Source organism: Otolemur garnettii, unplaced genomic scaffold (assembly GCF_000181295.1).
Source record: "Otolemur garnettii isolate 467f Iridium unplaced genomic scaffold, OtoGar3 scaffold00205, whole genome shotgun sequence".
In the NCBI taxonomy this organism is placed as follows: Eukaryota; Metazoa; Chordata; class Mammalia; order Primates; family Galagidae; genus Otolemur; species Otolemur garnettii.
In genome coordinates this window covers 792028-800600 of record NW_003852600.1, presented here as the reverse complement: position 1 = coordinate 800600, position 8573 = coordinate 792028, and the positions used below count along the sequence as shown (strand labels likewise).

The 8573-nt window shown below is 41.9% G+C and overlaps 1 non-coding gene across 1 annotated transcript; it reads left to right on the top strand.

The window, feature by feature from the left end:
- Nucleotides 1–7734: 7734 nt before the first annotated feature.
- On the top strand, nucleotides 7735–7841 carry LOC111721952. Its single transcript, XR_002770931.1, has one exon. It is a non-coding gene; the product is annotated as a U6 spliceosomal RNA (small nuclear RNA).
- Nucleotides 7842–8573: the final 732 nt, after the last annotated feature.

Here is an 8573-nt window from a genome sequence, read left to right as displayed (position 1 = left end):
CTGCATCTGAGGAGCTTCTGCAAAAATTAGCTTGGGTATAGCAGGGAGGCAGGGGTGGGGGGCAGAGATTTGAGGAGGTAGGAGAGAGAAGCCTCATCCTTTGCAATCCCCACTGGGTTATTAATCATCTTCTTTTTCAGTGCACAGGTTCATGGTTGAATGTCTAAGCCCTGCCCAGATTTGCACTTTGGATTTCTTCTCCTAAGGGCAGATGTGTGCCCTGGGTGACTTCACCACCTCCAGATGGGTGCTCCTCCTCTTCTCCATCCTGCTCTGGAGCCAGGAGGCTGGTCACAGGGGCTGTGCCATCAAGTCCCCTGGCCCCTGATTTATACCTGGGGTCAGCCAATGGAAGATGCTTCAGGAGAGCCAGGAGAAGGAGGAGGGGAGTCAGGGCACTTATTCTCCCAGTTACCTCTCCCCCAGGCCAGTCTGGCAGTGGCTGTGTCCCTGCACCACAGGCTGCTGGGTGCTCCTGTATCATTTAGGAGATAATAGTCCTGCTCTAGCTGCCAGAGGAAGGGCTTCCTGATGGCTTTAACTCCTTGCCTGGACTTGCCGGATTCCCTCAACCTTGCCCACGACTTTGTAAATAAGCCCTTCATTAGACTCTGTCTACCCCTCTTGGAGGTGCCATCTGCTCCCTGCTAGGGAGGGTCCCACCTGGTGCACCTAGTTGTCTTTCATCTCCAAACCCGTTTCCTCACTTATAAAACAGTGTTGGTAATAGCACTTATGTCACAGAACCTCTATGATGGTTAAATGAAAAACTACAGATAAAATCCTCAGAGCAGTGAGCACCTGGGGGCTGGGGGGCTCACTATCCTCACCGCTGTTATCATTGTGGGGCCCTCTGTAGTCAGGACCCGGCACTGAGACCTGAATGCTGAGTGCTAGGCTGCCCACCATGGCCTCGGCTCAAGTCAGAACACTGGGCAAGGTCTAAGTGCAGCCAAAGCTGGGCTCATTGGGCCCACCTATTACAGGATAAATCTACCTTTTGCCAATATTCCTGTTCTTGATAAAATTCTCAGCAGGACAGTTCTGATTGTCATTACTTCTGCATGCAGGGATCAACCAAACGCCACTGCTATTCCTGTCTACATATCCTCTGATGCAAATTAAGCTAATTTAGAGGAGAAATTCTGAATCAGTAGCTTGAGGTAGAGGAAATACTTTAAGCACGTATAAAGGCATTACTACAACTTAGCAAAGCAAAGCTCTTTCACCCTGGGTATCTTATAATTCTTGAATATACAGGTTGGGCATAAAGTTCATGTGAACTTTAAAAATGTACATGAACTTTATGTCCACCCTGTGTAACATATTACCATGAAAAGAAAGCAACACCTTAGATAAATTGTGCTGCAATTTGTCTGCATTCCCTGTGTGATCATCCCATGGCTGGCTTTGCCATGGCTCAGAACAGTTAGTTTATTTGCTCATTTAGGAGATAACAGTCCTGCGAGGCTGGGTTGCAGATTTTACCTCTGTGTAAGCCTCACTGGGTTCAGACACGTTCTGCAAATGCGCGGCGACCACCATAAGAAAATAGAGAAAAGTGGTGGTACCAATCAACTACCAGCAGAAGAAGAAAATTCCAGAGGTGTGGGTTTTTTTGAAAGTGAGAGAATTGTGTTATTTTCCTATGGGACGGGCTAATTGTGTATGAGAGAGAAGGAGATATTGAGGAGTAAGTTGTCATGTAAAGAGAAAACCAGTGTCAAAGCCACACAGGCTGTCATTGCACCCTCAGGGTCTGTGTTAGTGTCCTAGGACCAAAAACTATCACAAACTAGGTGGCTTAAAATATCATTTTTAAGGCTAACAGGACAACATTAAGGTACCAGCAGGGCCATGCTCCCCTGAAGCCCTGTGGGGACCTGCTCTGCCTCTCCCTGGCTCTGACGGCTGCCCCAGTCCTCGGCTCTCCTTGGCTCAGGCCGGCATAACCGAGTCCAGCCTCCACCCTCACAGCCATGCTTCCCCTCTGTCTGCACTCAGATTTCCTTAGTCTTATAAGGATACCTGTCCTACTGGGTATAGGACCCTCCCCAGCCCAGGATGACCTCATCTTAACCTGATTACCTTTGTAAAGATCCTGTTTCTAGATATGGTCACAGGTCCTGGGTGGATACACATGAACTTTGCAGGGGACCCTATTCATTCCAGCATCTACCATCCTAACTATGAAGGTCTGATTCATCTCTTGTGGTTTCCTTTAAGCTCTTATTTCCTTTTTCTTCTCTGATACTTGACTCCCATATTTTCAGCCTTTACTATTTCTTTTTTTTTTTTGAGAAAATTGTTTTGCTCATGAAGAGTAGAAAGATCCCAGTTACATCCTTTTAATGGTCACATGGCAGACAAGTTCTGTTTGTGGGGCAAGTGGGCCGCTCCTGGCCATGCCCAGCCACAGTCTTTGTGCTGTGGACTCATGTTCTCACCATGACACATGAAAGGCCTGGGCTGGGCACAGGGTTTCAGGGAGTTAGGAGCCCTCACAGGTAGCTGTGTGGCTCAGAGTCTTCAGAGCTCAGCAAGATGCCTTGGCAGGTAATGCCCAGTTCCTCACAGCCCAGCCCATAACTTCTGCCTGCCTGGTATTGTCTTCCCCAAGTCACTCTTCATAGGACACCCTCATCAAACAGACTTTCTCTTGACTGCACTTAATATATTACCTAAAGATATATTACAATTCTTTCTCATTTCTCAGGATATATAAACCTATAGAATTGGGCTCTGGGGCTGAAAGAGAGAGATTGCTCCTCCCTTTCTAGCCCTCACTGCTCAGACTGGTCCCTAAGCAACTCACTCAGAGTCCAGGAGCTTCACTGGTGGTCGAGGTCACTGTGGGACTCTTTGTGGTGACCTTTTACTCTGCCGCTGTGCAGGGAGGACACCAGATGCTGTCTCGCTCTCTTCCAAAGTGCCTTGCACTTGTCGGCCTTTGCTTTGATTTCTGGACCATACAACTTGGCCAGATGGCAGCAAGACCCTAACATGAGTTAGGGGCTGGTGGCAAGAAAGGCTTCCTGAGTTGTTTAGACTGTGCTGCACAGGAGGTTGTGAGGCAAGGCTGGGCTGGTAAGAAACACCCCAGCACTGTGCACCTCGCTTCCTCTGTGCTATAGGATGTGTGTGTGTGTGTGTGTGTGTGTGTGATGTGGGAACCTCTGAGGAGGGATGACTGTCAGAGCAGAGTCTGTGTATTCTGGGCCCTATAATTAATATCATCAACACCCCAGCGGCATTTCTGACAAGCATCTAAAATCAGAGGGCTGGGGTTTATTGCTGATGACCTTATCCCAGCCGTTCGTCTGTTCAAGTCATGGAGGATTGTCTCACAGTGGCAGTGCATAGAAAGTCCCTAGGCAGGTCATGTCAAGGTGAAACTATGTTCACTGTTGTGGGTGGCATTAGGAGCATGTATTTTGAAAGAAGCTTTGCAGTGTTTGCGTTGATGTACAACAGAAGAAAATCCATGTGACTTCCTAGTGGCTCTCACTGACATGTAACTATCTGGTCATTAGACCCTCATGCTGGTATCTCTACAATACTTCATTTTTATTAGACACAACACTTTCTTAATAGTAGTGTTAGTGGAACATTCCTTAATTAAACTTATTCAGTTTCATAAGTGTTTAAATTAGAGATTATGACAATATTTTACATCCTAAGTCATTAACTGAATAGATATTTGAATCTATAGTTCTGTGCAGTCATTAGTCTTGCTTTTGTCTATCTTACACGTGTAGAAGATTATTATAATTATAAAGCATCTCATTTATTCAAGGCCTAGTATAGGATCTTTGATTACAACCAAATTTGGAAATATGGCTTATTTCAACTTAGACCAACATATACATTAAACTTCAGAAGTCATTAAGACCATCTTTAATGACTTTTAACCATCTGTAATGGATTGTCAAAATAAAACTAAATTTTAAAATCCTAACATATATTATTTTGACATAATAAAATAATTGTTCCAGTTCATAAAAGTAAGAGTAATATTTTTAATGAATTAAAATTTTACTTCCATCCAACTTTAGTCATTTGGTTACTTATTTAATAATTTTACTCTTCCAAAGGAAAATAACCTAATAAAAAGATTATCAGAAATATAGATGAATACAACTATTGGAATATTTTGTCATAGGTAGGGTATAATAATTATTTATAAGTGTCTATAACCATGGTTGACAAATAAGAAGTCGGTAAAAGTGTTCAATAAACTGAAAAGTAATGAGAGAAACATGTTCTCATGGGGCTTTAATTCCAGAACTTGAGGGCGCTATTCAATAGGACAAACTTCTGCTTGCTTTTGCCCCATAAGAACAGGAAGAATTTGTTGCTCTGATGTCATTAGTAAGAGTGCATCAGAAATCTCTACCCATGAGACTATAAACTCCAGGTAAAGTTCTTACAGGATTTTCACTTCCAAGTACCTGTGTGTGTCCCAAGATTATTAAAGGCAGCATTTCCCAGTTATATTTTACCTCTTTGTGGTGTTGTCAGTGAACCTTCAGGAGGTGACAGAGTCGCTTCATTTTGGGTCTTGGGAAGCAGTGCATGTGGCCAGCATCCGGGGAGCTAGCCTGAGGGAAAATAAAGCCCACAAAAATTAAGTACTTACCTATGATGACCCGGAAAATCATTAAACCCAAATGCTTTGACCTTTGAGACAAGACTCTGCTTTCCTTCATGGAGTCAGGCGCCTCCTGTGGCACCTCTGGGTGCACCGAGCTGGTGTGTGTCTTGGCTACACTTACTGAGGCTATTAACTGGACCTTGAAATATGGGTTCGACTTTGTGGTGCTAGGCAGATTCTGATATAAAATCTGAACTGCTTCCTTATGACCACATACCAATTTCAGTCCTCTTGGGCAACTTTAACTTAATACCACTAGAAATTCCTTGCATGGATCATGAGCAACATGTGCTCCCCCAGTTCGTCTCAGCTTGTTATAACCTTTCATCTCTTCCTCGGCATCTGAACTGGATATTTTCCCCATTTATGCTGTCTCATCTCTAAATCAGTTAAAGAAATATTTAACTCCATGAAAATGAAGTTTGTAACTGAAGCAAAAAGAATGTTTGGGGAGCATTTGCACTGTTTTCTCTAAGTTTAATCCCTCAAGGCAAACTAACTGCAAAGTTATCAGCTCACAACCAAAGAGTTTGTCTGAAATTGCCAGCCCACCCTGTTCTTGCGTTGGGACCCCATAGCCCTGGCAGTGCCCTTGGCATCAGCATTGTTCTTGCCTGTGTCCATGCCTGCGTCTGCTGAGACCTTTTATACAATAGCCTTGGAACTCTGGTTGCAATTAGAGATTTGATTAGCTGTCAGTGATGTCATAGCCATGGTTATTTTAAATCCACTGTGCTAAGTGTTTTCCTTTTCTTAATGTACTGTAGAAATTCCATTTCTTGACAGCAATAAGACACTTCAGGCACTGTGTTCCAGGGCCAACATTGCACTTCTCATGAAGTTAAGACACTTGGCCTTCAGCCTCATGACTTACAACACAATCTGAGTTATGCTATAATCACCCAGATGTGGACACAGCCTGTCGTGTTTTATTGCTTACATGGAACCTGCCCCAGTGCCCCACTGCCTGACAAGGTGGGAATCCAGCCCTGCACGGCTGCTTCGAATCCCACTGGGAGTTGCATTTGGTCAGATCTCCTGCAGTCTTTCAGGGGTACAGTGAAACTCGAGGGCCTTTCGTCCACTCACCACAGCAGAAACCAAGCTCTCCAGCATCTCGGCTTTTACCGCCAGACTGCCTAACTTAGTTGCCAAATATCTCCCCTCAACACATTTATTGAACTTTAAAACAGCATAACAGCATTGAATGAAGTCCAGTAATTTTTATAGGATATATTTTAGTCACTAGACTTTGAAGACTATTCCAACATTAATTACAAAGTTTCTGTGTCTGGATAACATATTGTTAACAGTTATTTTGCAAGTGCTAATGGTGAGATGGAAGATTTCCAATGATTTTATTGAGGAAGTGGCAATTAAAATGTTGAGCGCTGTAGCATACATACAAAATAAAAATAACCTTGCAAGCACTGTACTGTGTCCATGCCTGTATTTCATGATAAAAATGGGGAAATACTTTTTTTTTCAAATAGATATGGTGATTTTGCATTTCCATCTCCTTTATTGTTCAAGGAGGATTAAGAAGTCTCTTGTTTGTTTGTTGGTATTTGAAAGCAATTTAAAATGCCAGAGCCCTGGGCTGGCTTGATACTGTTTACTGCAACATCATGAAATGATTTTAAGACAAGTTGTTACCCATATTTCTTTCAATAACAAATATCACTAAAATGAGATCATTGGCTCACTGTGACAATTTATGACTCTAGAAACACATGAGCTGTCTTTTCTAAAGAGTTTCAAAGACCTTGTCTATAACAGTTTTCCCTCTGGATATTTTGTGTGTGGCCACCCATCTTCCAATTGTCCCTACCGCAGTCAGCTACGGTTCCAGGCTGTTAGCCTGTCAGATCGTGAATGGAGAGAGGATGGGGGAGGCCGCAGGTGGGAGGAGAGCCTAGAGCACAGGCAGTGGGGCCAGACACGCAGGTGAGGGGCATGCTCTGGGCCATTCAGCTCGGAGTGCAGTGGTGCTGTAGGGTCCCTGTCCTGGAGTCGTCATGCTCACCATGCTGCTGTGAAAATTATTCATTGCAAGATTATGACTACTGCAGTCAGGGCAGATTGACTTTCTATCATTAGTTTCATACAGTTATGTTTTGAAAGAGATTTTATAACAAGAGTATAGCTGCCTTATTATTTGATCACCATTTTCATTTTTAGGCATATCCTGACGGCTGTGAGACTTAGGCCTGAGATTCCCTCATCCATTGGGTGAACTAATTTTTTTTTAACTGAAAAATGATCTCTAGTTTTCATTTTGGTTTAAATTTATAATTGGAATCCTTATCGACATTGGCTAATGAAATCAACTATGTTACAATGTTACTGCATGAAGTTTCCTGCTAAAATATTTTTCTTAAGGTTTTATATTTACTTCCCTTGGTCTTTGAGGGCCATTTCTCAAAAACATCTTTTGTTCTAAGGGTCATACGAGAACAGCAGGTTCAGAGACTAGGTCTTCTCACTGAAGAACAGTAAGTATATAAGGTTAAATAGTAGGTTTTTACCTATTTCTGATAAAGAGAGTTTTAAAAATATTTTTAAGGATCAATATTCAGAAAGGGGGTAATTTTTATTAATGGGGTTTCTCTTTTATAGCACATATTCTTATGGAATTAATTCTTGTATTTTCATGTTACTTTACTCATTCTTATGAATCCTAAATATTATTTAATGTAAGTTATTAGGTTATCACTTAGCTTTCAATTATTTTGTATAAAAAACATATCAATGGCATGCAAATTTCAGTTACATAATTTACTTCTACAGATTCATGATCTAATCCAACAGACAAACTTCTTAAAGTTGCTTCCCTCTGAGAGGACTTACTGTTTGTTATTCATTCCCTAGTAAACATTCTGGCTCATGCTGGGTGTGTATATGTTACTTCTCCATCTTTGTCTCTGTGCAGAGCTGGAATATATCCTTGCTTTCCTTTTATGCTCAATGTGCTGTGATGTCCTCATCTACTGAATACTGAACCAAATACTCACCAACCGGGAGAAAGGGGAAGAATATTTAATTCATCACATTTTTTTTTTCTTTAAGAAAATTAATCCGTGCTTACTTCAGCAGCACATATCCTAAAATTGGAATGATACAGAGAAGATCAGCATGGCCCCTGAGCAAGGATGACAAGCAAATTTGTGAAGCATTCCATATTAAAAAAGAAAGAAAGAAAAAAAGAAAATTAATCCCATTCTTGAGTTACAAAAGGCCTATGTTAGAAAAAGTAACTGGTATTGGTTCATGTAAATGACAATGAAGGAGTTTTCTGATTTTACAGATGTTTTTTAAAGACTGATGAACTAATGCACAGTGGGTCAGCAGAAAGAGGGAGGCTGTGTATAAAGACCGACACACGGGTAAACTCAGGTGGACTTCAGCTGAATAAAATGTCAGTCTTTTATTTTGCTAACATACTTCAAAGAGTATGTATAAGACTGATTTTAAAATACTGAGTTTTAAAGCTAGATATAAAACTTGTATAAATAGAATTTGGTTTAGAAAATAAAGTAGCTTCCTGTTGGTGGATGGGCCCCAGGAGAGCCAATTAGTGAATTCTCCACCTAAATTATGCCTTAGGCCTTGAAAGCATTAACCTCCAAAGGTATACAATTTATCCCCAGGATGGACGTAAGTAGCCTGCAACCAGATGAACGTTCTTCAGAAAACTTGGGATAATTGTTACCTTTCTAGGAGGCACTGGGAAGAACAGTAGTTACCTGTTAGTTTTTATGACTAATAGTTCAGAAATACCATTTCCTTCCTCTTGATTTCCTTCCTCATGGCCACCACCTTGTAGTTATCCCACCAGATACTAAGAAGCAAGGCTTGGAGTAGATTGGGTGCAGCTCTGGAGAGAGGAGGGTCCTTAGAGCTTGGTGGTGTGGGGATG